At 49.8% G+C, this 27,422-nt stretch overlaps 2 pseudogenes across 2 annotated transcripts in view; one reads left to right on the forward strand and one right to left on the reverse strand.

The window, feature by feature from the left end:
• Nucleotides 1–4,443, reverse strand: part of LOC147119819 (uncharacterized) — a 32,958-nt pseudogene extending 28,515 nt beyond the window's left edge. Inside the window, exon 1 of the transcript XR_015078087.1 lies at nucleotides 4,355–4,443. The product of XR_015078087.1 is annotated as an uncharacterized LOC147119819 (transcript). The remainder of the gene's footprint in view (nucleotides 1–4,354) is intronic.
• Nucleotides 4,249–27,422, forward strand: part of LOC147119820 (uncharacterized) — a 35,874-nt pseudogene continuing 12,700 nt past the window's right edge. Inside the window, exons 1-2 of the transcript XR_015078086.1 lie at nucleotides 4,249–4,491; nucleotides 14,952–26,751. The product of XR_015078086.1 is annotated as an uncharacterized LOC147119820 (transcript). The remainder of the gene's footprint in view (nucleotides 4,492–14,951; nucleotides 26,752–27,422) is intronic.

The following is a 27,422-nucleotide window of genomic DNA, read 5'->3' on the forward strand; positions in this document are numbered from 1 at the left end:
CCCAGCCCCTAAACCCTAACCAAGGATTACTGACAGGGATCAATGGAGGAGCTAAAGACCCGATAAAGGAAGTATTTGAAACAATTATCTCGCATAAAGAAATAGTGCAAGGTATGTTAGTAACAAGAGATTAAATCAAAGAGACCATCAAAATCAGCAATGATAATTACAAAGATCAGAACATTTCAAAGGGGATCACATGCAGAATGTGTGAAGGAGTTTTTACTAAATCAGATCCAAAAAGGGTTAAATGATACAGAAAATAACGGATTTCAAATCTTATGCAGGATAGTTCTATAAAGGAGTGGACACTGCAGTTCAGTCTATAACACCCACAAGCCATGTACTCAAACGGAACAAGCTTGGTGTTAGATGTGGTAGAAAGTGAACTAGGTGAGAATCGTTATAATCTAGAGTAAGAAATGCCCCAAAATGGAACAGTCAGTAACAGAACATCACTGTGTCTCCTCTTATCATGGAGAAATCAAATATTCAATACACTGCAGAATAGCAAATACTGCGGATGCTGGAAATCTGAAATAACGACAGAAAATGCTGGAAATACTCAGTAGGTCAGGCAGCATCCGTGGAGAGAGAAACAGAGTTAATGTTTCAGGTCTGGGACCCTTCGTCAGAACTGGAGAAAGTTAGAGATGTAACAGATTTTAAGCAGGTGCAGAGGCAGGGGAAGGGGGAGGGGAGGAAGGAATAAAAGGGACGGTCTGTGATTGGGTGGAAGGCAGGAGTGGTGAAATGTTACAAATGGGGATGGCAGAATCATCAGCACCTGCTGCCTGAAAAAATAGGGGCCGAGGTTACAGTCTGAAACTGTTGAACTCAATGTTGTGTCCAGAAGGCTGTAATGTGTCTAAACAAAAGATGAGGTGCTGTTCCTCGAGCTTACATTGAGCTTCTTTGGAACAGTGTAAGAGGCCGAGGACGGAGAGGTCAGAGTGGGAGTGGAGCGGAGAGTTACAGTGACAAGCAACCGGAAGCTCGGGGTCACCCTTACGGGCTGAACAGAAATGTTCCGCAAAGTGGTCACCCAATCTGCGTTTGGTCTCCCCAGTGTAGAGGAGATCGCATCGTGAGCAGCGAATACAGTATACTAAATTGCAAGTACATGTAAATCGCTGTTTCACCTGGAAGGGTGTTTGGGGCCCTGGACAGTGGGAAGGGAAGAGGTAAAAGGGCAGGTGTTGTATCTCCTGCGCTTGCACGGGAAGGTACCATGGGGAGGGGAGGGGCTGTTGGGGGTGATTGAGGAGTGGACCAGGGAGCTGTGGAGGGAGCGGTCCCTTCGGAATGCTGAAAGGGGAGGTGAGGGGAAGATGCGTTTGGTGGTGGGATCACACTAGAGGTGGTGGAACTGGCTGAGGATGATCTGTTGAATGTGGAGGCTGGTAGGGTGAAACTGAGGACAAGGGGAACCCTATCATGGTTCTGGGAGGGAGGGGATGGGGTGAGAGCAGAAGTGCTGGAAATGGACGGATACAGTTGAGGGCCATGTCAACCATGGTAGAGGGGAATCCTCAGTTGAAGAAAAAGGAAGGCATATCGGAAGCACTAGTATGGAAGGTGGCATCGTCAGAACAGATGCGGCGGAGACGGAGAATGGAATAGAGTCCTTACAGAAAATGGTGTGGGAGGAAGTGTAGTCCAGTTAGCTGTGGGCTTATAGCGGATGTTTGTCGTTAGCCTATCCTCAGAAATGGAGATAATGAAGTCGAGGAATGGAAGGGAAGAGTCAGGCTTGGACCATGTGAAGGCGAGTGAAGGGTGGAAATTGGAAGCAAAGTGAATGACATTTTCTATTTCAGGGTGAAAGCCAGAAACAGCACCAATACAGTCATCAATGTACCAGAAAAAGAGGTGAGGGAGGAGACCTGATTAGGACTGGAACAAAGAAAGTTCCACTTATCCCATGAAAAGGCAGGCATAGCTAGGGCCCATGCAGGTTCCCATAGCAACACCTTTAATTTGGAGGAAGTGAGTGGCGTCAAAGGAGAAGTTGTTCAATGTGAGAACAATTTCAGCCAGGCGGAGGAGGGTAGTGGTGGATGGGGACTGGTTGGGCCTCTGTTCATGGAAGAAGCAGAGCGCCGTCAGGCCATCCTGGTGGGGGATGGAGGTGTATAGGGATTTGACATACATAGTGAAAAGGAGACGGTTGGGGCCAGAAAACCGGAAACTATTCAGATGGCGGCGGGCATCGGAAGAGTCGCAAATGTAGGTGGGAAGAGCCTGGACAAGGGGAGCAAAAATAGAGTCGAGATAGGAAGAAATCAGTTCCGTGGGGCAAGAACAGGCTGAAACAATGCATCTACCAGGGCAGCCCGGTTTGTGGATCTTGGGAAGGAGGTAGAAGCGGGCTGTGCGGGGTTGGGGGACTATGAGGTTGGCGGCCATGGAGGGAAGATCTCCAGAGGAGATGAGGTCAGTGACAGTCTTGGAAACAATGGCTTGATCTTTGGTAGTGGGGTCATGGTCCAGGGGGAGGTAGGAGGAGATGTCAGAGTTGGCGTTCAGCCTCCACACAGTAGAGGCCGATTCGCCAAACAACAACAGTGCCACCCTTGTCAGCAGGTTTAATGACAATGTTAGGGTTGGATCGGCGAGAACGGAATGCTGCAAGTTCAGAGGGAGGTCGGTTGGAATGAGTGAGGGGAGCAGAGAAATTGAGACGGCTGATGTCATGCCAGCAGTTCCCAATGAGAAGATCTAGAGAAGGTAGAGGTGAATTCTGAAAGCGGGAGAAAGGTTCCGCTGTGCAGAGGGAAGACTCCTGGCCAAAGAAGTGGGGAGCGAGACAAAGGCGATGGAAAAAGAGCTCAGCGTCATGCCGAGCTCGAAGTTCATTGAGGTGGGGGCATAAGGGGATGAAGCTCAGGCCTTTGCTGAGGACTTATCGTTCGGCGTCAGAGAGGGGAAGGTCAGAGCGGATAGTGAAAACACGGCAGAGGGTGAGATTGGAAGAAGGGATGGTGTCAGAAGAAAGTGAAGGGGAAGAAGGTTCCGGAGGGGCGTTGGTGTCCAAGAGTTGTTGAAGCCTGCGATCCTTGACAGCTGAAAGGAAGAAAAAAAGTTTAATATTCAAGCACCAGATGAGGCGAAGGATGAAATGGAACTGTGGACCAGGACAGCTCTGAGATAGAGTGAGTCGGTGCTGCTGAAGAGAGAGGTCGAGAGTGTTCATGTGGCGGCGCATGGCATTGAGCGTGGATCTCAGGATGTGGCGAGAGCAGTGGTTCAACACTGAGTTCAACAGTTTCAGACTATAACCTCTGCCCCTATTTTTTCAGGCAGCAGCTGTTGATGATTCTGCCATCCCCATTAGTAACGTTTAATCACTCCTGCCTTCCACCCAATCACAGACCGTCCCTTTTATTCTTTCCTCCCCACCCCTTCCCCTGCTTACATAGAAACATAGAAGCTAGGAGCAGGAGTAGGCCATTCAGCCCCTCGAGCCTGCTCCGCCATTCAATGAGATCATGGCTGATCATCCAAATTCAGTACCCTGTCCCTGCCTTCTCCCCATATCCCTTGATCCCTTTAGCCTTAAGAAATATATCTAACTCCTTCTTGAATATATTTAATGAATTGGCCTCAACTGCCTTCTGTGGTAGAGAATTCCACAGGTTCACCACTCTCTGGGTGAAGAAATTCCTCCTTGTCTCTGTCCTAATTGGCTTATCCCTTATCATTAGACTGTGATCCCTGGTTCTGGACTCCCCCGCCATCAGGAACATCCTTCCTGCATCTAGTCTGTCTAGTTCTGTTAGAATTTTATAAGTTTCAATGAGATCCCCTCTCATTCTTCTAAACTCCACTGAGTATAAGTCCAATCGACCCCTTAAAATCTGTTACATCTCTAACTTTTTCCAGTTTTGACGAAGGGCCACAGACCTGAAACGTTAACTCTGTTTCTTTCTCCACGGATGCTGCCTGACCTGCTGAGTATTTCCAGCATTTTCTGTTGTTATTCAATACAGTGTTTGAAACAAAGCTGATTTATTAAATATTTATACAGAATATTAATCTCCAGCCCAGGTATAGGGGTTATAATGATCAGCAAAAAACACACTCTAACTGCTAGAATGAACATGGTTCAAAGCGCAATGTAATCCCAGTAAATCTTGTTCTATTCACGAACGTGGCCTTTCAAAGGTGGGGTTTTTACCCAGCATTCCCCGCGGGGGAGAAGGTGCCGCACCCAGACTACAGGTGCCCAGTGCGCAGGCGCGGAACCCCCTGGCTTTGGAGCATGCGCGGTGCGTGTCATCGCGGAAGACAGTGTGCCAATTAGGTCCTGATAAATTACTGAGAAGCGGCTGGACGGAGCGGAGTAATTTACCGGCGGGTGGGTGGAGAGGCTTCATAAACAACTGGTGTAGGACGGAAGCCGCGAATAAAAACCTGAAGGTCCCGCGTTTGCAGCTTCGGGGCTTCTCCCGGTCACAAACCCAGGATAACGGCCGCCATCTTGATGCAGTGAGTAGCAAAGCGCATGCGCAGACATTTTGGGCACGAACAGAGAGTGGGCGGGGCTTCAGTGTCTCTTCCCAACCGGGTCCTAGTGCCCGGGTCGAATGTGACTGACTCAGTTATTTGATTCAGACTCTCCACACTTAGAATTTCTCACCATCTCTCCTGAAGGCGCTGGGAAAAGCAGGTCAAACGGATAACATCCCACACAATGGCCCCCCTTTTACAGTCCCAGGGTTGGAATCCCCATGTACAGTCCCAGGGTTAGAATTCCCATGTACAGTCCCAGGGTTGGTATCCCCATGTACAGTCCCAGGTTTGGAATCCCCTTGTACAGTCCCAGATTAGAATCCCCAAGTACAGTCCCAGGGCTGGAATCCCCAAGTACAGTCCCAGGGTTGGAATCGCCAAGTACAGTCCCAGGGTTGGAATCCCCAAATACAGTCCCAGGGTTGGAATCCCCATGTACAGTCCCAGGGTTGGAATCCCCATGTACAGTCCCAGGGCTGGAATCACCATGTACAGCCCCAGTGTTGGAATCCCCATGTACAGCCTCAGGCCTAGAATCCCCATGTACAGTCCCAGGGTTACAATCCCCATGTACAGTTCCAGGGTTGGAATCTCCATGTACAGTCCCAGGGGTAGAGTCCCCATGTACAGTCCCAGGGCTGGAATCCCAATGTACAGTCTCAGGGTTGGAATCCCATGTATAGTCCCAGGGTTGGAATCCCCACGTACAGTCCCAGGGCTAGAATGTCCCACGTACAGTCCCAGGGCTAGAATGTCCCACGTACAGTCCCAGGGCTGGAATCCCCATGGCTAGTCCCAGAACTGGAATCCCCATGTACAGTCTCAGGGTTGGAACCCCCGTGCACAGTCCCAGGGTTGGAATCCCCGTGCACAGTCCCAGGGTTGGAATCCCCGTGCACAGTCCCAGTGTTGAAATCCCCATGTACAGCCCCAGGCGTAGAATCCCCATGTACAGTCCCAGGGTTGGAATCCCCATGTACAGTCTCGGGGTTGGAATCCCCATGTACAGTCCCAGGGTTGGAATCCCCATGTACAGTCTCAGCGTTGGAATACCCATGTACAGTCCCAGGGTTGGAATCCCCATGTACAGTCCGAGGGTTAGAATCTCCATGTAGAGTCCCAGGGTTAGAATCTCCATGTACACTCTCAGGGTTGGAATCCCCATGGACAGTCCCAGGTATGGAATCCCATGTACTGTCCCAGGGTTGGAAACCCCATGTACAGTCCCGGGGTTAGAATCCCCATGTACAGCCCCAGGGCTGGAATCCCCATGCACAGTCCCAGGTATGGAATCCCATGTACTGTCCCAGGGTTAGAATCCCCATGTACAGTCCCAGGGTTGGAATCCCCATGTACAGTCCCAGGGTTGGAATCCCCATGTACAGCCCCAGGGTTAGAATCCCCATCTGCAGTCACAGGGTTGGAATCCCGATGTACAGTCCCAGGTTTGGAATCCCCATGTACAGTCCTAGGGTTGGAAACCCCATGTACATTCCCACGGTTGGAATCCTCATGTACAGTCCCGGGGTTGGAATCCCAATGGCTAGTCCCAGGGCTGGAATCCCCATGTACAGCCCCAGGATTGAAATCCTCATGTACAGTCTCAGGGTTGGATTCCCCATGTACAGTCTCAGGGTTGGATTCCCCATGTACGGTCCCAGGGTTGGAATCCCCATGTACGGTCCCAGGGTTGGAATCCCCATGTACGGTACCAGGGTTGGAATCCCCATGTACGTTCCCAGGGTTGGAATCCCCATGCACGTTCCCAGGGTTGGAATCCCCATGTACAGTCCCAGGGTTGAAATCCCCATGTACAGTCCCAGGGTTAGTATTCCCATGTACAGTCCGAGGGTTGGAATCCCCATGTACAGTCCCAGGGTTGGAATCCCCATGTACAGTCCCAGGGTGGGAATCCCCACGTACAGTCCCAGAGCTGTAATCCCCCTGTACAGTCCCAGAGCTGGAATCCCCCTGTACAGTCCCAGGTTTAGAACCCCCATGTACAGTCCCAGGATTGCAATCCCCATGTACAGTCCCAGGGTTGGAATTCCCATGTACAGTCTCGGGTTAGAATCCCCAGGGCTGGAATCCCCATGTCCAGTCCCAGGGCTGGAATCCCCATGTCCAGTCCCAGGATTGGAATCCCCATGTACAGTCCCAGGATTGGAATCCCCATGTACAGTCCCAGGATTGGAATCCCCATGTGCAGTCCCAGGTTTGGAATCCCCATGTGCAGTCCCAGGGTTAGAATCCCCATGTGCAGTCGCAGGGTTAGAATCCCCATGTACAGTTCCAGGGTTAGAATCCCCATGTTCAGTCCCAGGGTTGGAATCCCCAGGTACAGTTCCGGTGTTGGAATCCCCATGTACAGTCCCAGGGTTGGAATCCCCAGGTACAGTTCCGGGGTTGGAATCCCCATGTGTAGTCCCAGGGTTAGAATCCAAATGTATAGTCGCATGGTTGGAATCCCCATGTACAGTCCCAGGGTTAGAATCCCCATGTGCAGACCCTGGGTTGGAATCCCCATATGCAGTCCCAGGGTTGGAATCCCCATATGCAGTCCCAGGGTTAGAATCCCCATATACAGTCCCAGGGTTGGAATCCAAATGTATAGTCGCATTGTTGGAATCGCCATGTACAGTCCCAGGGTTAGAATCCCCATGTACAGTCCCAGGTTTGAAATCCCCATGTACAGTCCTAGAGTTAGAATCCCCATGTACAGTCCCAGGGTTGGAATCCCCATGGCTAGTCCCAGGGCTGGAATCCCCATGTACAGTCCCAGGGTTGGAATCCCCATGTACAGTCCCAGGGTTGGAATCCCCATGTACAGTCCCAGTGTTGGAATCCCCATATACAGTCCCAGGGTTGGAATCCAAATCTACAGTCCCATGGTTGGAATCCCCATGGCCAGCCCCAGGGCTGGAATCCCCATGTACAGTTCCGGGGTTGGAATCCCTATGGGCAGCCTCAGGGTTGGAATCCCCATGTACAGTCCCAGGGTTGGAATCCCCATGTACAGTCCCAGGGTTGGAATCCCCATGTACAGTCCTAGGGTTGGAATTCCCATGTACAGTCCCAGGGTTGGAATCCCCATGTACAGTCCCAGGGTTGGAATCCCCACGAACAGTCCCAGGGTTGGAATCCCCACGTGCAGTCCCAGGGTTGGAATCCCCACGTACAGTCCCATGGTTGGAATCCCCACGGCCAGTCCCAGTGTTGGAATCCCCACGTACAGTCCCAGGCTTAGAATCCCCACGTACAGTCCCAGGGTTGGAATCCCCACGTACAGTCCTAGGGATGGAATCCCCATGTACTGTCCCAGGGTTGGAATCTCCATGTAGAGTCCCGGGGTTGGAATCCCCATGTACTATCCCAGGGTTGGAATCTCCATGTACAGTCCCAGGTTTGGAATCCCCATGTGCAGTCCCAGGGTTAGAATCCCCATATACAGTCCCAGGGTTGGAATCCAAATGTATAGTCGCATTGTTGGAATCGCCATGTACAGTCCCAGGGTTAGAATCCCCATGTACAGTCCCAGGTTTGAAATCCCCATGTACAGTCCTAGAGTTAGAATCCCCATGTACAGTCCCAGGGTTGGAATCCCCATGGCTAGTCCCAGGGCTGGAATCCCCATGTACAGTCCCAGGGTTGGAATCCCCATGTACAGTCCCAGGGTTGGAATCCCCATGTACAGTCCCAGTGTTGGAATCCCCATATACAGTCCCAGGGTTGGAATCCAAATCTACAGTCCCATGGTTGGAATCCCCATGGCCAGCCCCAGGGCTGGAATCCCCCTGTACACTCCCAGGGCTGGAATCCCCATGTACAGTTCCGGGGTTGGAATCCCTATGGGCAGCCTCAGGGTTGGAATCCCCATGTACAGTCCCAGGGTTGGAATCCCCACGTACAGTCCCAGGGTTGGAATCCCCACGTACAGTCCCATGGTTGGAATCCCCACGGCCAGTCCCAGTGTTGGAATCCCCACGTACAGTCCCAGGCTTAGAATCCCCACGTACAGTCCCAGGGTTGGAATCCCCACGTACAGTCCTAGGGATGGAATCCCCATGTACTGTCCCAGGGTTGGAATCTCCATGTAGAGTCCCGGGGTTGGAATCCCCATGTACTATCCCAGGGTTGGAATCTCCATGTACAGTCCCAGGTTTGGAATCCCCATGTGCAGTCCCAGGGTTAGAATCCCCATGTGCAGTCCCAGGGTTGGAATCCAAATGTACAGTCCCAGGGATGGTATCCCCACGTACAGTCCCAGGGTTGGAATCCCCATGGCTAATCCCAGGGCTGGAATCCCCATGGCTAATCCCAGGGCTGGAATCCCCATGGCTAATCCCAGGGCTGGAATCCCCATGGCTAATCCCAGGGCTGGAATCCCCATGGCTAATCCCAGGGCTGGAATCCCCATGTACTGTCCCAGGGTTGGAATCGCCATGTACGGTCCTAGGGTTGGAATCGCCATGTACGGTCCCAGGGTTGGAATCCCCATGTACGGTCCCAGGGTTGGAATCCCATGTACGGTCCCAGGGTTAGAATCCCCATGTACAGTCACAGGGTTGGAATCCCCATGTACAGTCACAGGGTTGGAATCCCCACGTACAGTCCCAGGGTTGGAATCCCCACGTACAGTCCCAGGGTTGGAATCCCCATGTACAGTCCCAGGGTTGGAATCCCCACGTCCAGTCCCAGGGTTGGAATTCCCACGTACAGTCCCAGGGTTGGAATCCCCACGTACTGTCCCAGGTTTGGAATACCCATGTACGGTCCCAGGGTTAGAATCCCCATGTACAGTCCCAGGTTTGGAATCCCCATGTACAGTCCCAGGGTTGGAATCCCCACGTACAGTCCCAGGGTTGGAATCCCCACGTCCAGTCCCAGGGTTGGAATTCCCACGTCCAGTCCCAGGGTTGGAATCCCCACGTACTGTCCCAGGTTTGGAATACCCATGTACGGTCCCAGGGTTAGAATCCCCATGTACAGTCCCAGGTTTGGAATCCCCATGTACATTCCTAGGGTTGGAATCCCCCTGTACTGTCCCAGGGTTGGAATCCCCATGTACAGTCCCAGGTTTGGAATCCCCATGTACAGTCCCAGGGTTGGAATCCCCATGGCTCGTCCCGGGGCTGGAATCCCCATGTCCGGTCCCAGGGTTGGAATCCCAATGTACGTTCCCAGGGTTGGAATCCCCATGTACAGTCCCAGGGTTAGAATCCCCATGTACAGTCTCAGGGTTATAATCCCCATGTACATTCCCAGGCTTGGAATCCCCATGTACAGTCCTAGGGTTGGAAACCCCATGTACATTCCCACGGTTGGAATCCTCATGCACAGTCCCGGGGTTGGAATCCCCATGGCTAGTCCCAGGGCTGGAATCCCCATGTACAGCCCCAGGGTTGAAATCCCCATGTACAGCCCCAGGGTTGAAATCCTCATGTACAGTCTCAGGGTTGGATTCCCCATGTACAGTCTCAGGGTTGGATTCCCCATGTACGGTCCCAGGGTTGGAATCCCCATGTCTGGTCCCAGGGTTGGAATCCCCATGTACGGTCCCAGGGTTGGAATCCCCATGTACAGTCCCAGGGTTGGAATCCCCATGTACGGTCATAGGGTTGGAATCCCCATGTACGGTCCCAGGGTTGGAATCCCCATGTACGGTCCCAGGGTTGGAATCCCCATGTACGGTCCCAGGGTTGGAATCCCCATGTACAGTCCCAGGGTTGGATTCCCCATGTACAGTCTCAGGGTTGGATTCCCCATGTACGGTCCCAGGGTTGGAATCCCCATGTCTGGTCCCAGGGTTGGAATCCCCATGTACGGTCCCAGGGTTGGAATCCCCATGTACAGTCCCAGCGTTGGAATCCCCATGTACGGTCATAGGGTTGGAATCCCCATGTACGGTCCCAGGGTTGGAATCCCCATGTACGGTCCCAGGGTTGGAATCCCCATGTACGGTCCCAGGGTTGGAATCCCCATGTACAGTCCCAGGGTTGGAATCCCCATGTGCAGTCCCAGGTTTGGAATCCCCATGTGCAGTCCCAGGGTTGGAATCACCATGTGCAGTCCCAGGGTTAGAATCCCAATGTACAGTTCCGGGGTTGGAATCCCCATGGGCATTCCCAGGGTTGGAATCCCCATGTGCAGTCCCAGGGTTGGAAACCACATGTGCATTCCCACAGTTGGAATCCTCATGGACAGCTCCAGGGTTGAAATCCTCATGTACAGTCTCAGGGTAGGATTCCCCATGTACGGTCTCAGGGTTGGCATCCCCATGTACGGTCCCAGGGTTGGAATCCCCATGTACGGTCCCAGGGTTGGAATCCCCATGTACGGTCCCAGGGTTGGAATCCCCATGTACGGTCCCAGGGTTGGAATCCCCATGTGCGGTCCCAGGTTTGGAATCCCCAGATACAGTCCCAGGGTTGGATACCCCATGTACAGCCCAGGTTTGGAATCCCCGTACACAGTTCCGGGGTTGGAATCCCCATGTGCAGTCCCAGGGTTGGAATCCCCATGTACGGTCCCAGGGTTGGAATCCCCATGTGCAGTCCCAAGTTTGGAATCCCCATGTGCAGTCCCAAGTTTGGAATCCCCATGTGCAGTCCCAGGGTTGGAATCCCCATGTACCGTCCCAGGCCTGGAATCCCCATGTACAGTCCCAGGGTTAGAATCCCCATGTACAGTCCCAGGGTTAGAATCCCCATGTACAGTCCCAGGGTTGGAATCCCCATGTACAGTCCCAGGTTTGGAATCCCCATGTACAGTCCCAGGATTACTATTCCCATGTACAGTCCCAGGGTTAGTATTCCCATTCACAGTCCCGGGGTTAGAATCCCCATGTACAGGTCCGGGGTTGGAATCCCCATGTGCAGTCCCGGGGCTGGAATCCCAATGTACAGCCCCGGGGTTAGAATCGCCATGTACAGTCCCAGGGTTGGAATCGCCATGTACAGTCCCAGGGTTGGAATCCCCATGTACATTCCCAGGGTTAGAATCCGCATGTACAGTCCCAGGGTTGCAATCCCCATGTACAGTCCCAGGGTTGGAATCCCCATGGCCAGTCCCGGGGTTGGAATCCCCATGTACAGTCCCAGGGTTGGAATCCCCACGTACAGTCCCAGGGTTGGAATCCCCACGTCCAGTCCCAGGGTTGGAATTCCCACGTCCAGTCCCAGGGTTGGAATCCCCACGTACTGTCCCAGGTTTGGAATACCCATGTACGGTCCCAGGGTTAGAATCCCCATGTACAGTCCCAGGTTTGGAATCCCCATGTACATTCCTAGGGTTGGAATCCCCCTGTACTGTCCCAGGGTTGGAATCCCCATGTACAGTCCCAGGTTTGGAATCCCCATGTACAGTCCCAGGGTTGGAATCCCCATGGCTCGTCCCGGGGCTGGAATCCCCATGTCCGGTCCCAGGGTTGGAATCCCAATGTACGTTCCCAGGGTTGGAATCCCCATGTACAGTCCCAGGGTTAGAATCCCCATGTACAGTCTCAGGGTTATAATCCCCATGTACATTCCCAGGCTTGGAATCCCCATGTACAGTCCTAGGGTTGGAAACCCCATGTACATTCCCACGGTTGGAATCCTCATGCACAGTCCCGGGGTTGGAATCCCCATGGCTAGTCCCAGGGCTGGAATCCCCATGTACAGCCCCAGGGTTGAAATCCCCATGTACAGCCCCAGGGTTGAAATCCTCATGTACAGTCTCAGGGTTGGATTCCCCATGTACAGTCTCAGGGTTGGATTCCCCATGTACGGTCCCAGGGTTGGAATCCCCATGTCTGGTCCCAGGGTTGGAATCCCCATGTACGGTCCCAGGGTTGGAATCCCCATGTACAGTCCCAGGGTTGGAATCCCCATGTACGGTCATAGGGTTGGAATCCCCATGTACGGTCCCAGGGTTGGAATCCCCATGTACGGTCCCAGGGTTGGAATCCCCATGTACGGTCCCAGGGTTGGAATCCCCATGTACAGTCCCAGGGTTGGATTCCCCATGTACAGTCTCAGGGTTGGATTCCCCATGTACGGTCCCAGGGTTGGAATCCCCATGTCTGGTCCCAGGGTTGGAATCCCCATGTACGGTCCCAGGGTTGGAATCCCCATGTACAGTCCCAGCGTTGGAATCCCCATGTACGGTCATAGGGTTGGAATCCCCATGTACGGTCCCAGGGTTGGAATCCCCATGTACGGTCCCAGGGTTGGAATCCCCATGTACGGTCCCAGGGTTGGAATCCCCATGTACAGTCCCAGGGTTGGAATCCCCATGTGCAGTCCCAGGTTTGGAATCCCCATGTGCAGTCCCAGGGTTGGAATCACCATGTGCAGTCCCAGGGTTAGAATCCCAATGTACAGTTCCGGGGTTGGAATCCCCATGGGCATTCCCAGGGTTGGAATCCCCATGTGCAGTCCCAGGGTTGGAAACCACATGTGCATTCCCACAGTTGGAATCCTCATGGACAGCTCCAGGGTTGAAATCCTCATGTACAGTCTCAGGGTAGGATTCCCCATGTACGGTCTCAGGGTTGGCATCCCCATGTACGGTCCCAGGGTTGGAATCCCCATGTACGGTCCCAGGGTTGGAATCCCCATGTACGGTCCCAGGGTTGGAATCCCCATGTACGGTCCCAGGGTTGGAATCCCCATGTGCGGTCCCAGGTTTGGAATCCCCAGATACAGTCCCAGGGTTGGATACCCCATGTACAGCCCAGGTTTGGAATCCCCGTACACAGTTCCGGGGTTGGAATCCCCATGTGCAGTCCCAGGGTTGGAATCCCCATGTACGGTCCCAGGGTTGGAATCCCCATGTGCAGTCCCAAGTTTGGAATCCCCATGTGCAGTCCCAAGTTTGGAATCCCCATGTGCAGTCCCAGGGTTGGAATCCCCATGTACCGTCCCAGGCCTGGAATCCCCATGTACAGTCCCAGGGTTAGAATCCCCATGTACAGTCCCAGGGTTAGAATCCCCATGTACAGTCCCAGGGTTGGAATCCCCATGTACAGTCCCAGGTTTGGAATCCCCATGTACAGTCCCAGGATTACTATTCCCATGTACAGTCCCAGGGTTAGTATTCCCATTCACAGTCCCGGGGTTAGAATCCCCATGTACAGGTCCGGGGTTGGAATCCCCATGTGCAGTCCCGGGGCTGGAATCCCAATGTACAGCCCCGGGGTTAGAATCGCCATGTACAGTCCCAGGGTTGGAATCGCCATGTACAGTCCCAGGGTTGGAATCCCCATGTACATTCCCAGGGTTAGAATCCGCATGTACAGTCCCAGGGTTGCAATCCCCATGTACAGTCCCAGGGTTGGAATCCCCATGGCCAGTCCCGGGGTTGGAATCCCCATGTACAGTCCCAGTGTTGGAATCCCCATGGCCAGTCCCAGGGCTGGAATCTCCATGTACAGTCCCAGGGTTGGTGTCGCCATGTACAGTCCCAGGATTGGAATCCCCGTGCACAGTCCCAGTGTTGGAATCCCCATGGCCAGTCCCAGGGCTGGAATCCCCATGTACAGTCCCAGGGTTGGAATCCCCACGTACAGTCCCAGGATTGGAATCCCCACGTACAGTCCCAGGATTGGAATCCCCACGTACAGTCCCAGGGTTGGAATCCCCTCGCACACTTCCAGGGTTGGAACCCCCGCGCGCGGTCCCGGGGCTGGGCTCCCCGCGCGCGGTCCCGGGGCTGGGCTCCCCGCGCGCGGTCCCGGGGCTGGGCTCCCCGCGCGCGGTCCCGGTGCTGGGCTCCCCGCGCGCGGTCCCGGGGCTGGGCTCCCCGCGCGCGGTCCCGGGGCTGGGCTCCCCGCGCGCGGTCCCGGGGCTGGGCTCCCCGCGCGCGGTCCCGGGGCTGGGCTCCCCGCGCGCGGTCCCGGGGCTGGGCTCCCCGCGCGCGGTCCCGGGGCTGGGCTCCCCGCGCGCGGTCTCGGGGCGGGAACCCTCAGCCACTCCGAGTGCGGTTCTCAGACCCCGAGCCCGCGGCAACATCGAGTAAGAACGGCGATATATGTCCAAATCAGGGTAGAGTGTGACTTTGAGGGGAACTGGGAGGTGATGGTGTTCCCATGCACCTGCTGCCCTTGTCTTTCCAGGTAGTGGAGGTCACGTGTTTGGGAGGTGATGTCAAAGTTCTAGTCGCGTTACAGATGTATAAAGACGCTCTCCTTCACTCCTCCCCCTTCCACCTGACTCTCCTCCCATTGAGGCCAGAGTCTTGTGTTGGCCAAAACGGGTGGCGGGTTTCCTTCCCTGAAGGACATTAGTGAACCAGTTGGGTTTTTACGACAATCCAGCAGCTTTCATGGTTGCTTTTTTTCTTGTACTGGCCCCAGAAATTCCCAGATTCATTCAGCTCAATTTCACAACCTGCCTTTGTGTTTTTGTGGGTTCTCTCTCACTCTCCCTTTTTCCTGTTTTAAATTCATTTTGCAGGGTGTTCGAAGGGGAGGATTTGCAGACGGGAAACTCAAACCAAACATCACTTCAAGATCTGACAGAGTCACTCGATTCATCAGGACCTTTTGAACATGGAAGCAGAAAGCACCGTTCAGAGTGGGGAGAAACCGTACACGTGTTCTGTGTGTGGACGAGGCTTCCGCCGATCCTCTGGCCTGTCGAGACACAAGCGCAGTCACACTGGGGAGAGGCCGTTCGCCTGCACTGTGTGTGGGAAGGGATTCACTCAGTCATGCAACCTGCTGCAGCACTGCCGAGTTCACACTGACGAGAGACCTGTTGAATGTCAGGACTGCAGGAAGAGCTATAAAAGCTCCAGGGAACTGACACACCATCAATGTGTTCACACTGACGAGAGACCGTTCAAGTGCTCTTACTGCGGGACTGGGTTCAGGCGATCGTCTCACCTCACTGTACACCAGCGCACTCACACTGGGGAGAGGCCGTTTACCTGCTCCAAGTGTGGGAAGGGATTCACTCGTTCATCCAACCTGCTGATACACCAGCGAATTCACACCGGGGAGAGACCGTTCACCTGCTCTGAGTGTGGGAAGGGATTTGTGTGTTCATCCGACCTTCTGACACACCAGCGAGTTCACACCGGGGAGAGGCCGTTCACCTGCTCCGAGTGTGGGAAGGGATTCACTCAGTCTTCCCACCTGCTGATACACCAGCGAATTCACACTGGGGAGAGACCGTTCAACTGCTCTGAGTGTGGGAAGGGATTCACTCGGTCATCCCACCTGCTGATACACCAGCGAGTTCACACTGGGGAGAGACCGTTCACCTGCTCTGACTGTGGGAAGGGATTCACTGAGTCATCCAACCTGCTGACACACCAGCGAGTTCACACTGGGGAGAGACCGTTCACCTGCTCTGTGTGTGGGAAGGGATTCACTCAGTCATCCACCCTGCTGACACACCAGCGAGTTCACACTGGGGAGAGGCCGTTCACCTGCTCTGTGTGTGGGAAGGGTTTCACTCAGTCATCCCACCTGCTGAAACACCAGCGAGTTCATATTAGGGAGAGGCCGTTACCTGCTCCGTGTGTGGGAAGGGATTCACTCAGTCATCCGACCTGCTGAGACACCAGGTGTCAAACTGCGATCTGTTCCTGACTGAAAGTGAAACGGCAGGGTTAAGTTCCCAGTCTAAAAATGACTGGTAATTACTCTATGAAGGTTTAACGTGTTCATAGAATCATAGAATGGTTACAGCACAGAATGTGGCCATTTGGCCCATTGAGCCCGTGTTGGCTCTGTGCAAGAACACTTCAGCTAGTCCCACTCCCCCACCCTTCCCTCGTAGCCCTGCAAATTTTTGTCCTTCAGGTACTCATCCAGTTCCCTTTTGAAAGCCACGATTGAATCTGCCTCCACCACCCTTTCAGGCAGTGCATTCCCGATCCTAACCACTCACTGTGTAAAAAGTTTTTCCCCATGTCACTTTTGATTCTTCTGCCAATCACCTTAAATCTGTGTCCTCTGGTTCTCGACCCTTCCGCCAATGGGAACAGTGTCTCTCTATCTACTCTGTCTAGACCCCTCATGATTTTGAACACCTCTATCAAATCTACTCTCAACCTTCTCTGCTCTAAGGAGAACAACCCGATCTTCTCCAGTCTATCCACGTAACTAAAGTTCCTCATCCCTGGAACCATTCTTGTAAATCTTTTCCGCACCCTCTCTAAACCTTCACATCCTTCCTGAAGTGCGGTTCCCAGAATTGGACACAGTATTACAGTTGTGGCCGAACCAGTGTTTTATAAAATAGCAAAATACTGCGGATGCTGGAAATCTGAAATAACAACAGAAAATGCTGGAAATACTCAGCAGGCCAGGCAGCATCCGTGGAGAGAGAAACAGATGAAGTGTCCCAGACCTGAAACGTTAACTCTGTTTCTATCTCCACGGGTGCTGCCTGGCCTGCTGAGTATTTCCAGCATTTTCTGTTGTTATTTCAGTGTTTTATAAAGGTTCATCATAACTTCCTTGTGTTTGTACTCTCTGCCTCTACCTATAAAGCCCAGGATCCCGTAAGCTTTTTTAACCACTTTCTCAGCCTGCCCTGCCACCATCAACGATTTGTGCTCATAAACCCCCAGGCCTCTCTGTTCATGCACCCGCTTTAGGATTCGACCCTTTAGTTTATATTGCCTCTCCTCGTTCTTCCTACTAAAATGTATCACTTTGCATTTTTCTGTGTTAAATTCCATCTGCCACATGTCCGCCCATTCCACCAGCCTGTCTCTGTCCTCTTGAAGTCTGTCACTATCTTCCTCACTGTTCACTATACTTCCAAGTTTTGTGTCATCTGCAAATTTTGAAATTGTGCCCTGTACACCCATGTCCAAGTCATTAATATATATCAAGAAAAGCAGTGGTCCTAGAACCGACCCCTGGAGAACACCACTGTATAACTTCCTCCAGTCCGAAAAACAACCGTTCACCACTACTCTCTGTTTCCTGTCACTTAGCCAATTTCGTATCCATGCTGCCACTGTTCCTTTTATTCCATGGGCTTCAACTTTGCTGGCAAGCCTATTATGTGGCACTTTGTCAAACGCCTTTTGGAAGTCCATGTTCACTACATCAACTGCATTGCCCTCATCAATTGTTTCTGTTACCTCATCAAACAACTCAATCAAGTTAGCTAAACACGATTTGCCTTTGACAAATCCGTGCTGGCTTTCCTTAATTAATCCACACTTGTCCAAGAGACTGTTAATTTTGTCCTGGATTATAATTTCTAAAAGCTTCCCCACCATCGAGATTAAACTGACTGGCCTGTAGTTGCTGGGTTTATCCTTACACCCTTTTTTGAACAAGGGTGTAACATTTGCAATTCTCCAGTCCTCTGGCACCACCCCCGTATCCAAGGAGGATTGGAAGATTATGGCCAGTACCTTTGCAATTTTCACCCTTACCTTCAGCATCCTGGGATGCATCCCATCTGGTCCTGGTGACTTATCTACTTTAAGTACAGCCAACCTTTATAGTACCTGCTCTTTATCAATTTTTCTCCCATCAGTATCTCAACTACCTGCTCTCACTGTGACTTTGGCAGCTTCTTCTTGGTAAAAACAGATGCAAAGCACTCATTTAGTACCTCAGGCATGTCATCTGCCTCCATGCATAGGTCTCCTTTTGGTCCCTAATCGGCCCCACCCCTCCTCTTACTACCCGTTTATTATTTATACGCTATAGAAGACTTTAGGATTGCCTTTTATGTTAGCTGCCAGTCCATACTCATACTCTCTCTTTGCCCCTCTTATTTCCTTTATCACTTCCCCTTTGAACGTTCTATATTCAGCCTGGTTCTCACTTGTATTCTCAACATGACATCTGTCATACTCCCGCTTATTCTGCTTCAAATTACTCCCTATCTCTTTCATCATTCAAGGAGCTCTGGCTTTGGTTGTCCTACCTTTTCCCCTCGTGTGAATGTACCTTGACTGTGCCTGAACCATCTCCTCTTTAAAGGCAGCCCTCTGTCCCTGCACACTCTTTAAAACTGTGCCATTAAGTGTATATTGCCTCTCCCTGTTCCTTCTGGCAAAATGCATCACCTCACACTTCTCTGTATTAAATTCCATCTGCCGATTGTCTGCCCATTCTGCTCGCCTTTCTATGTCCTGTTGCAGTCGATTGGTATCATCCTCACTGTTTGGCACACCCCCAAGTTTGGTGTCATTGGGAAATTTAGAAATTCTACTCTGTATTCCAATATCCAGGTCATTTATTTTTATATATATAGATATATATCAAAAAAGCAGTGGCCCCAGCACTGACCCTTGGGGAACACCACTGTCTACCATCCTCCAGTCTGAAAAACAGCCATTTACCACAACTGGCTGTTTTCTGTCCTTTAGCCAATTCCTTATCTAAGCTGCCACTGACCCACCTTTTCCATAGCCTCAATTTTGTTAACCAGCCTTCTATGTGGTACTTTGTCAAACGCCTTCCTAAAATCCATGTAGACAACATCCATTGCATTCCCTTCATCAATCCTCCCTGTAACTTCATCAAAAAGTTCAATTAGATTAGTCAAACACGATCTGCCTTTTACAAATCCGTGTTGGCTCTCCTTAATGAGCTTAAACCTCTCCAAGTGCCCATTATATCCAGGAATATTTAGTACCCAATCCTGCCATTTTTTGAGCCAGGTCTCCGTTATTGCCACGACATCATATTTCCATGTGGCTATCTGCGCCTGCAACTCACCAACCTTATTTACCATGCTTCGTGCGTCTACACACATGCACTGTAAACCGATCTTAGACCTTGTTGTATCCTCTCTTAGTCTGATTCCATCTATTACCTTACTCTGTCTTACTATAATGCTATCTGTCTCTCCTAATCCTTTGTTGCTCCTTTCTAATGCTACATCCTGGTGCCCATCCCCCTGCAAAATTAATTTAAACCCTCCCCAACAGCACTCACTTCTGGACTCTCCAGCCAGGGGGAAAAACCTCTCAATCCCCCCTCAGAATCTTATGTTTCAATGAGATCACCTCTCATCTAAATTCCCGAGAGTATAGGCCCAATTTACTCAATCTCCTCATAGGACAAGCCTCTCATCCCAGGGATCAATCTAGTGAACCTTCATTGCACCGCCTCTAAGGCATGTATGTCCTTCCTCAGATAAGGCGACAAAAGCTCCAGGTGTGGTCTCACCAAAGCCCTGTACAATTGTAGCAAGACTTCCTCACTCTTGTATTCCAACCCCTTGCAATAAAGGCCAACGTGCCATTTGCCTTCCTAATTGCTTGCTGTACCTTCATGCTATCTTTGTGTGTTTCCTGTACGAGGACACCTAAATCTCTCTGAACTCCAACATTTAATAGTTTCTCACCATATAAAATATATTCTGTTTTTCTATAGTTCCGACCAAAGTGAATAACCTCACATTTCCCCACATTATACTGCATCTGCCACCTTATTGCCCACTCACTTAACCTGTCTATATGCCTTTGCAGACTCTGTGTTCTCCTCACAGCTTACTGTCCCACCTAGCTTTGTATCATCAGCAAACTTGGATACATTGCACTCGGTCCCTTCATCAAAGTAATTGATATAGATTGTAAATAGCTGAGGCCCAAGCACTGATCCTTGCAGCACCCCACTAGTTACAGCCTGCCAAACAGAAAATGACCCATTTATCCCCACTCCCTGATTTCTGCCCGTTAACCAATCCTCTATCCATGCTAACATATTACCCCCAACCCCACGAGCCCATATCTTGCGTAGCAACCTTTTATGTGGCACCTTATCGAATGCATTTTGGAAGCCCAAATATACTACATCCACTGGTTCCCCTTTATCTACCCTGCTAGTTACATCCTCAAAAAACTCCAATGAATTTGTTAAACACAATTTACCTTCTAAAACCATGTTGACTCTGCCTAATCATGTTATTATTTTCTCAGTGTCCTGTTACCACTTCCTTAACAGTGGATTCCAGCATTTTCCTGACGACTGATGTCAGGTTAACTGGCCTGTAGTTCCCTGTTTTCTCTCTCATAAGAACATAAGATAAGAACATAAGAAATAGGAGCAGGAGGAGGCCAATCGGCCCCTCGAGCCTGCTCCACCATTCAATAAGATCATGGCTGATCTGATCCTAACCTCAAATCTTCTATCACTGTGCATCCACCCGAACCCATGTGATCTCCCGGGAGAGGCGAAACACCAGATAAAGACCCAATGGCCAATTTGGGAGAAAAAAATCTGGGAAATTCCTCTCCGACCCATCTACGCGATCGAAATTCTTCCAGGAGATCACTCTGTCCCTATATTTTCTACAGTACTTACCTTCTGTAAAGGCGATCTCAACCCCAGCCAGGAACAGGAATATAACCATCTCCTGAAATCTAACAGAATTAGAAAACAGTAGGAGCAGAACCAGGCTACACGGCCCCTGGGCCCACTCCACTACCCACAGGGCCATGACCATTCCGAACCTAGACTCATGTCCAATTTCCTGCCCGCTCCCCGTAACCCTTAATTCCCTTCTAGGAAACTATCTATTTCTGTTTTAAATTTATTTAATGATGTAGCTTCCACAGCTTTCTGGGGCAGCAAATTCCACAAACCTACCACCCTCTGAGTGAAGAAGTTTCTCCTCATCTCAGTTTTGAATGAGCAGCCCCTTATTTTAAGATTATGCCCCCTAGTTCTAGTTTCACCCATCATTGGGAACATCCTCACCGCATCCACCCAATCAAGCCCCTTCACAATCTTATATGTTTCAATAAGATCGCCTCTCATTCTTCTGAACTCCAATGAGTAGAGTCCCAATCTACTCAACCTCTCCTCATATGACCACCCCCTCATCCCCGGGATTAACCGAGTGAACCTTCTTTGTACTGACTCGAGAGCAAGTATGTCTTTTCTTAAGTATGGACACCAAAACTGTATGCAGTATTCCAGGTGCGGTCTCACCAATACTTTGTACAACTGCAGCAATACCTCCCTGTTTTTATATTCCATCCCCCTAGCAATAAAAGCCAACATTCCATTGGCCTTCTTGATCACTTGCTGCACCTGCATACTAACTTTTTGAGTTTCGTGCACCAGGACCCCCAGATCCCTTTGTACTACAGTACTTTCCAGTTTCTTGCCATTAAGATAATAACTTGCTCTTTGATTTTTCCTGCCAAAGTGCATAACCTCACACTTTCCAGTATTGTATTCCATCTGCCAAATCTCTGCCCACTTTGCCTGTCTATGTCCCTTTTGCAGGTTTTTTATGTCCTCCTCACTCACTACTTTCCGTCACATCTTTGTATCATCTGCAAACTTTGATATGTTACACTCGGTCCCCTCCTCCAAATCGTTAATATAGATTGTAAAGAGTTGGGGACCCAGCACTGACCCCTGCGGAACACCACTAGTTACTGGTTGCCAATCTGAGAACGAACCATTTATCCCAACTCTCTGCTTTCTGTTAGAGAGCCAATCCTCCACCCACGCCAGAATATTACCCCCAATCCCGTGATTTTTTATCTTGAGCAATAATCTTTTGTGTGGCACCTTGTCAAATGCCTTTTGGAAGTCTAAATACACTACGTCCACTGGTTCCCCTTTATCCACCCTGTATGTTACTTCCTCAAAAAACTCCAGCAAATTTGTCAAACATGACTTCCCCTTCATGAAACCATGCTGAGTTTGTCCTATTAAATTATGTTTATCCAAATGTCCCGTTACTGTCTCCTTAATAATGGACTGTAACATTTTACCAACCACAGATGTTAGGCTAACAGGTCTATAGTTTCCAGCCTTCTGCCTACTACCCTTTTTAAATAAGGGTGTTACATTAGCAGTTTTCCAATCTGCCGGGACCTTTGCTGAGTCCAGTGAGTTTTGGAAAATTATTACCAATGCATCCACAATCCCTACCGCTACTTCCCTCAAGACCCTAGGATGCAAGCCATCCGGTCCAGGGGATTTATCCGCCTTGAGTCCCATTATTTTACCAAGTACCACTTCCTTAGTGATTTTAATCGTATTTAGTTCCTCCCCCCCCCCTAGAGCCCCCTGTTTGTCCAGTGTTGGGATATTCTTAGTGTCCTCTACTGTAAAGACTGATACAAAATAATTGTTCAGTGTTTTTGCCATCTCCATGTTTCGCACCATTAATTTCCCGGTCTCATCCTCTAAGGGACCAACATTTACTTTAGCCACCCTTTTTCTTTTTATATAACTATAGAAACTTTTACTGTCTGTTTTTATATTTTTTGCTAATTGACTTTCATAATCTATCTTCCCTTTCTTAATCAATCTTTTAGTTATTTTTTGCTCTCTTTTAAAGACTTCCCAATCTTCCATCCTCCCACTAGATTTGGCTACCTTATATGCCCTTGTTTTTAGTTGGATACTATCCTTAATTACTTAGCCACGGATGGCTATCTTTTCTTTTACACCCTTTTTTCCTCAGTGGAATATATATTATTTGGAAGTTGTAAAATAACTCCTTAAATGTACACCACTGATCATGTACCGTCTTACCCTTTAATCTATTTTCCCAGTCCACTCTAATCAATTCCGCTCTCATACCTTCATAGTCTCCTTTATTCAAGCTCAGCACGCTTGTTTGAGATCCAACCTTCTCACCCTCTAATTGAATATGGAACTCAACCATGTTATGGTCACTCATTCCAAGGGGATCCTTTACTAGGACATTTTTAATTCATCCTGTCTCATTACACAGGACCAAATCTAAGGTTGCTTGCCCACTGGTTGGTTCAGTTACATACTGCTCAAGAAACCCATCCCTAATACACTCAATGAACTCATCCTCAAGGCAGCCCTGCCCAATTTGATTTGTCCAGTTAATATAATTAAAATCCCCCATAATTATAGCTGTTCCCTTATTACAAGCCTCAACTATTTCCTGATTAATACGCCGTCCAACAGAGTTGCAACTGTTCGGAGGCCTATAGACTACACCCACTAGTGTTTTTTTCCCCTTATTATTCCTTATCTCCACCCAAACTGTTTCACTATCCTGCTCCTTTGACCCAATATCATTTCTCTGTATTATAGTGATTCCTTCCTTTATTAACATAGCCACCCCACCTCCTCTCCCTTCCTGCCTGTCCTTCCTGATGGTTAAATAACCTGGTATGTTTTATTCCCAGTCATGGTCACCCTGCAGCCATGTTTCTGTAATGGCCACAAGATCATACCCATATGTCGTTATTTGTGCCGTTAACTCATTCAATTTGTTACGAATGCTACGTGCATTCAGATAAAGAACTTTCAAATATGTTTTGTAACACTTAGTTCCTGTTTTTTCCCTTTTTAGTACTTTACTTTTGGCTCCATACCTTCTGTCCCTTCCTGACACATTCTGTTTTTTAATTGCCCCACTGCTACCTAAGTCTATGACCTTCTCTGTTGTCATTTCTATTATTTGCTCTCCAGAAACCTCCCCCCCACTAATTAGTTTAAAGCCGTCTCTACAGCCCTAGTTATATGATTCGCCAGGACTCTAGTCCCAGCACTGGCCAAGTGGAGTCCGTCCCAACGGAACAGCTCCCTCCTGTCCCAGTATTGGTGCCAGTGTCCCAAGAAGCAAAACCCACTTCTCCCACACCAGTCTTTGAGCCACGCATTTAACTCTTTAATTTTATTTATCCTAGCCATATTCGCTCGTGGCTCAGGTAATAACCCAGAGATTATTACCCTTGAGGTTCTGTTTTTTAATTTGACCCCTAGCTGCTCATACTCCTTTAACAGAACCGTCTTCCTTGTCCTATCTACGTCGTTTGTACCAACATGGACCACGACAACTGGATCCTCCCCCTCCCACTCCAAGTTTCTTTCCAGCCCAGAAGAGATGTCCTTAACCCTCGCACCGGGCAGGCAACACAGCCTTCGGGACTCCCGCTCTTGACTGCAGAGAACCCTATCTATCCCCCTAATGATACTATCCCCTACCACTACAACATTTCTTTTTACTCCCTCCACTTGAATGGCCCCCTGTACCACGGTGCTGTGGCCAGGTTGCTCATCCTCCCTGCAGTCCCCGCTCCCGCCCTCACAGGGAGTAAGAACCTCGATCCTGCTGGACAAGAACAAGGGCTGCGTCTCCTTCAACACTACATCCTAGATCCCTGTACCTTCCTCACTCGTAGTCACACCGTCCTGTCCCTAACCACGGACTACATCTGCAGTAATTAACTTCATAGGTGTGACCATCTCCTGAAACATAGAGTCCAGGAACTTCTCCCCCTCCCTGATGTGTCGCAGTGTCTGAAGCTCGGTCTCAAGCTCCATAACATGGAACTTGAGTTCCTCTAGCAGCAAACACTTGTCGCAGATGTAATCACCATGAGCCTCAATGGGGACCACCGGCTCCCACATCTCGCAACAGTAACACATCACCTGCTCCATTCTATATAATTAATTAAATTTCTTATTATTAGTTATGAAGACCCTGCCCGGATATAGATGATAATGTCACACCACTATTCAAAGGACTTACCAACTTAAAGGTATAAAAGAGAAGAGAAGGAAGAAAACCAACCAACCAGCTGATCACCAACCTCCTCCTTGAATACTGTCTGTGGGGCCTGTTTGGTTGACTCGTCTCGCTGCTCCGCCTCCGCAGTGTTGTCCAAGCCTGGGAGTGGGGAACAAAACAGAGCAAAAAACACACCCTCACCTCCCACTTGTCCGAACTCTCCCACTTAGCAAAACTCCAGCACCACTCAATGCGCAAGGCACTCCGTGCACTGCACTAGCCCCTCCCCTTTTATACCCGGATTCTACTTCCGGTTTAAACTGCCCAAGAGTTTAAAAAACCCTTTCTTGAATAGCGGTGTTACATTTGCTATCTTCCAATCTGCTGGGACTGTTCTAGAATCTGGGAAATTTTGGAAGATCACAACCAATGCATCCACTATCTCTGCAGCCACCTCTTAGAACCCTCATATGTAGGCCGTCAGGTCATTGGGATTTGTCGGATTTTAGTCCCATTAGTTTCTCAAGTACTTTTTCTCTACTGATATTAATTACTTTAAGTTCCTCACTCTCATTAGCCCCTTGGTTCCCCACTATTTTGGGTCTGCTTTTTGTGTGTTCTACTATGAAAACAGATATACAATATTTGTTTAAAATCGCTGCCATTTTCTTGTTCCCCAATATAATTTCTCTTGTCTGAGCCTCTAAGGGACCAATGTTTACTTTTGCTTCTCTCTTTTTACTTGTAGAAGGACTTACAGTCTGTTTTCATATTTCTTGCTAGTTTACTCTCATTCTATTTTCACATACTTGAAGAGGACTAATTTGTAATGATATGGGGGAAAGCTGGAGTGTGGGACGACACGGGATAGGAGCAGGAGTAGGCCATATGGCCCCTTGATCCTGCTCCACCATTCAATAAGACCATGGCTGATCTTTGACCTCAACTCCACTTTCCCACCCGCTCTGCATATCCCTTGATTCCCTTAATATCCAACAATCTATTGATCTCAGCCATGAATATACTCAATGACTGAGCATCCACGGCCTTCTGGGGTAGAGAATTTTAAAGATTCACAACCCTCTCCTCTCAGTCCTAAATGACCTACCCTTATCCTGAGACTATGCTCCCTAGTTCTAGACTCTCCAGCCCGGGGAAGCAGCCTCTCAGCATCTACCCTGTCAAGCCCTCTCAGAATCTTATATGTTTCACTGAGATCACCTCTCATTTTTCTAAACTCCAGAGAGTATAGGACCAATCTACTCAATCTCTCATCATAGGACAGCCCTCTCATCCCAGGAATCAATCTAGTCAACCTTCGTTGCACCCTCTCTAAGGCCTGTATATCCTTCCATAGGTACAGAGACCAAAACTGTCCACAGAACTCCAGGTGTGGTCTCACCAAAGCCCTGTACAATTGTAGTAAGGCTTCCTTACTCTTGTATTCCAACCCCTTGCAATAAAGGCCAACATGCCATATGCCTTCCTAATTGCTTGTTGTACCTGCATGCTAACTCTCTGTGATTTGTGTTCGAGGAAACCCAAATCCCTCTGAACAACATTTAATAATTTCTCACCATTTAAAAAATATTCTGTTTTTCTATCCTTCCTACCAAAGTGAATAACCTCACATTTCTCCACATTATATTCCATCTTCTTGCCCACTCACTTATCCTGTCTATATCGCTTTGCAGACTCTGTGTCCTCCTCACAGGTTACTGTCCCACCTGGCTTTGTATCGTCAGCAAACGTGGAGACGTTAAAAGGCCGACAGAAGCACAGCGGCTGAATGGTCTTTTTCTGTGCGGTAAGATTCTATAATTCTTAGGTTTAGTCTGACTTCCTTGTTTGTGTACTCAATGCCTCTGTGTATAAAGCCAAGTATCCCATAAGCTTTCTTAACAGCCTTATCAACTTGCCTTGCCACCTTCACAGATTTGTGAATATTCCCCCTCAGTGTTGAACCATTTCGATTGTCCTGCCCCTCGATGATCTTCCCCCCACAGTGCATCTCTTCAAAATGATCCACATTAAACTGCACCTGCCATGTGTCCGCCCATTTCACCAACCACTCGAAGTCCTCCTGAAGTCTGCTGCTATCCTGCTCACACTATGTTGCCAAGTTTTGTATCATCCGCAAATGTTGAATTGTCCTCCCGATACCCGTCCAGGTTATTTCTATATAACAGGAAAGGCAATGGTCCTAATACCCACCCCTGGGGGACCCCACTGCCCACTTCCCTCCAGTCAGACAAACAATTCTTCATTAGTTAGAAAGCAAGACTTCCTTACACTTGTCCTCCAACCCCCTGCAATAAAGGCCATTGGTGGAGTTTAATGGGCTGCTTGTGTCAATGGGCCACAGGAGGAGATTGTTTAACAGAAGGGGAGCGATTCTGGTCACCATATAAAAGGATATAGAGAGGCACTGGAGAGGGTGCAGAGAAGATCTACAAGGATGATACCAGAAATACGAGG

The sequence above is a fragment of the Somniosus microcephalus genome, chromosome 4 (genome assembly GCF_052327205.1).
Source record: "Somniosus microcephalus isolate GS21.2 chromosome 4, FLI_Smic_1.0, whole genome shotgun sequence".
In the NCBI taxonomy this organism is placed as follows: domain Eukaryota; kingdom Metazoa; phylum Chordata; class Chondrichthyes; order Squaliformes; family Somniosidae; genus Somniosus; species Somniosus microcephalus.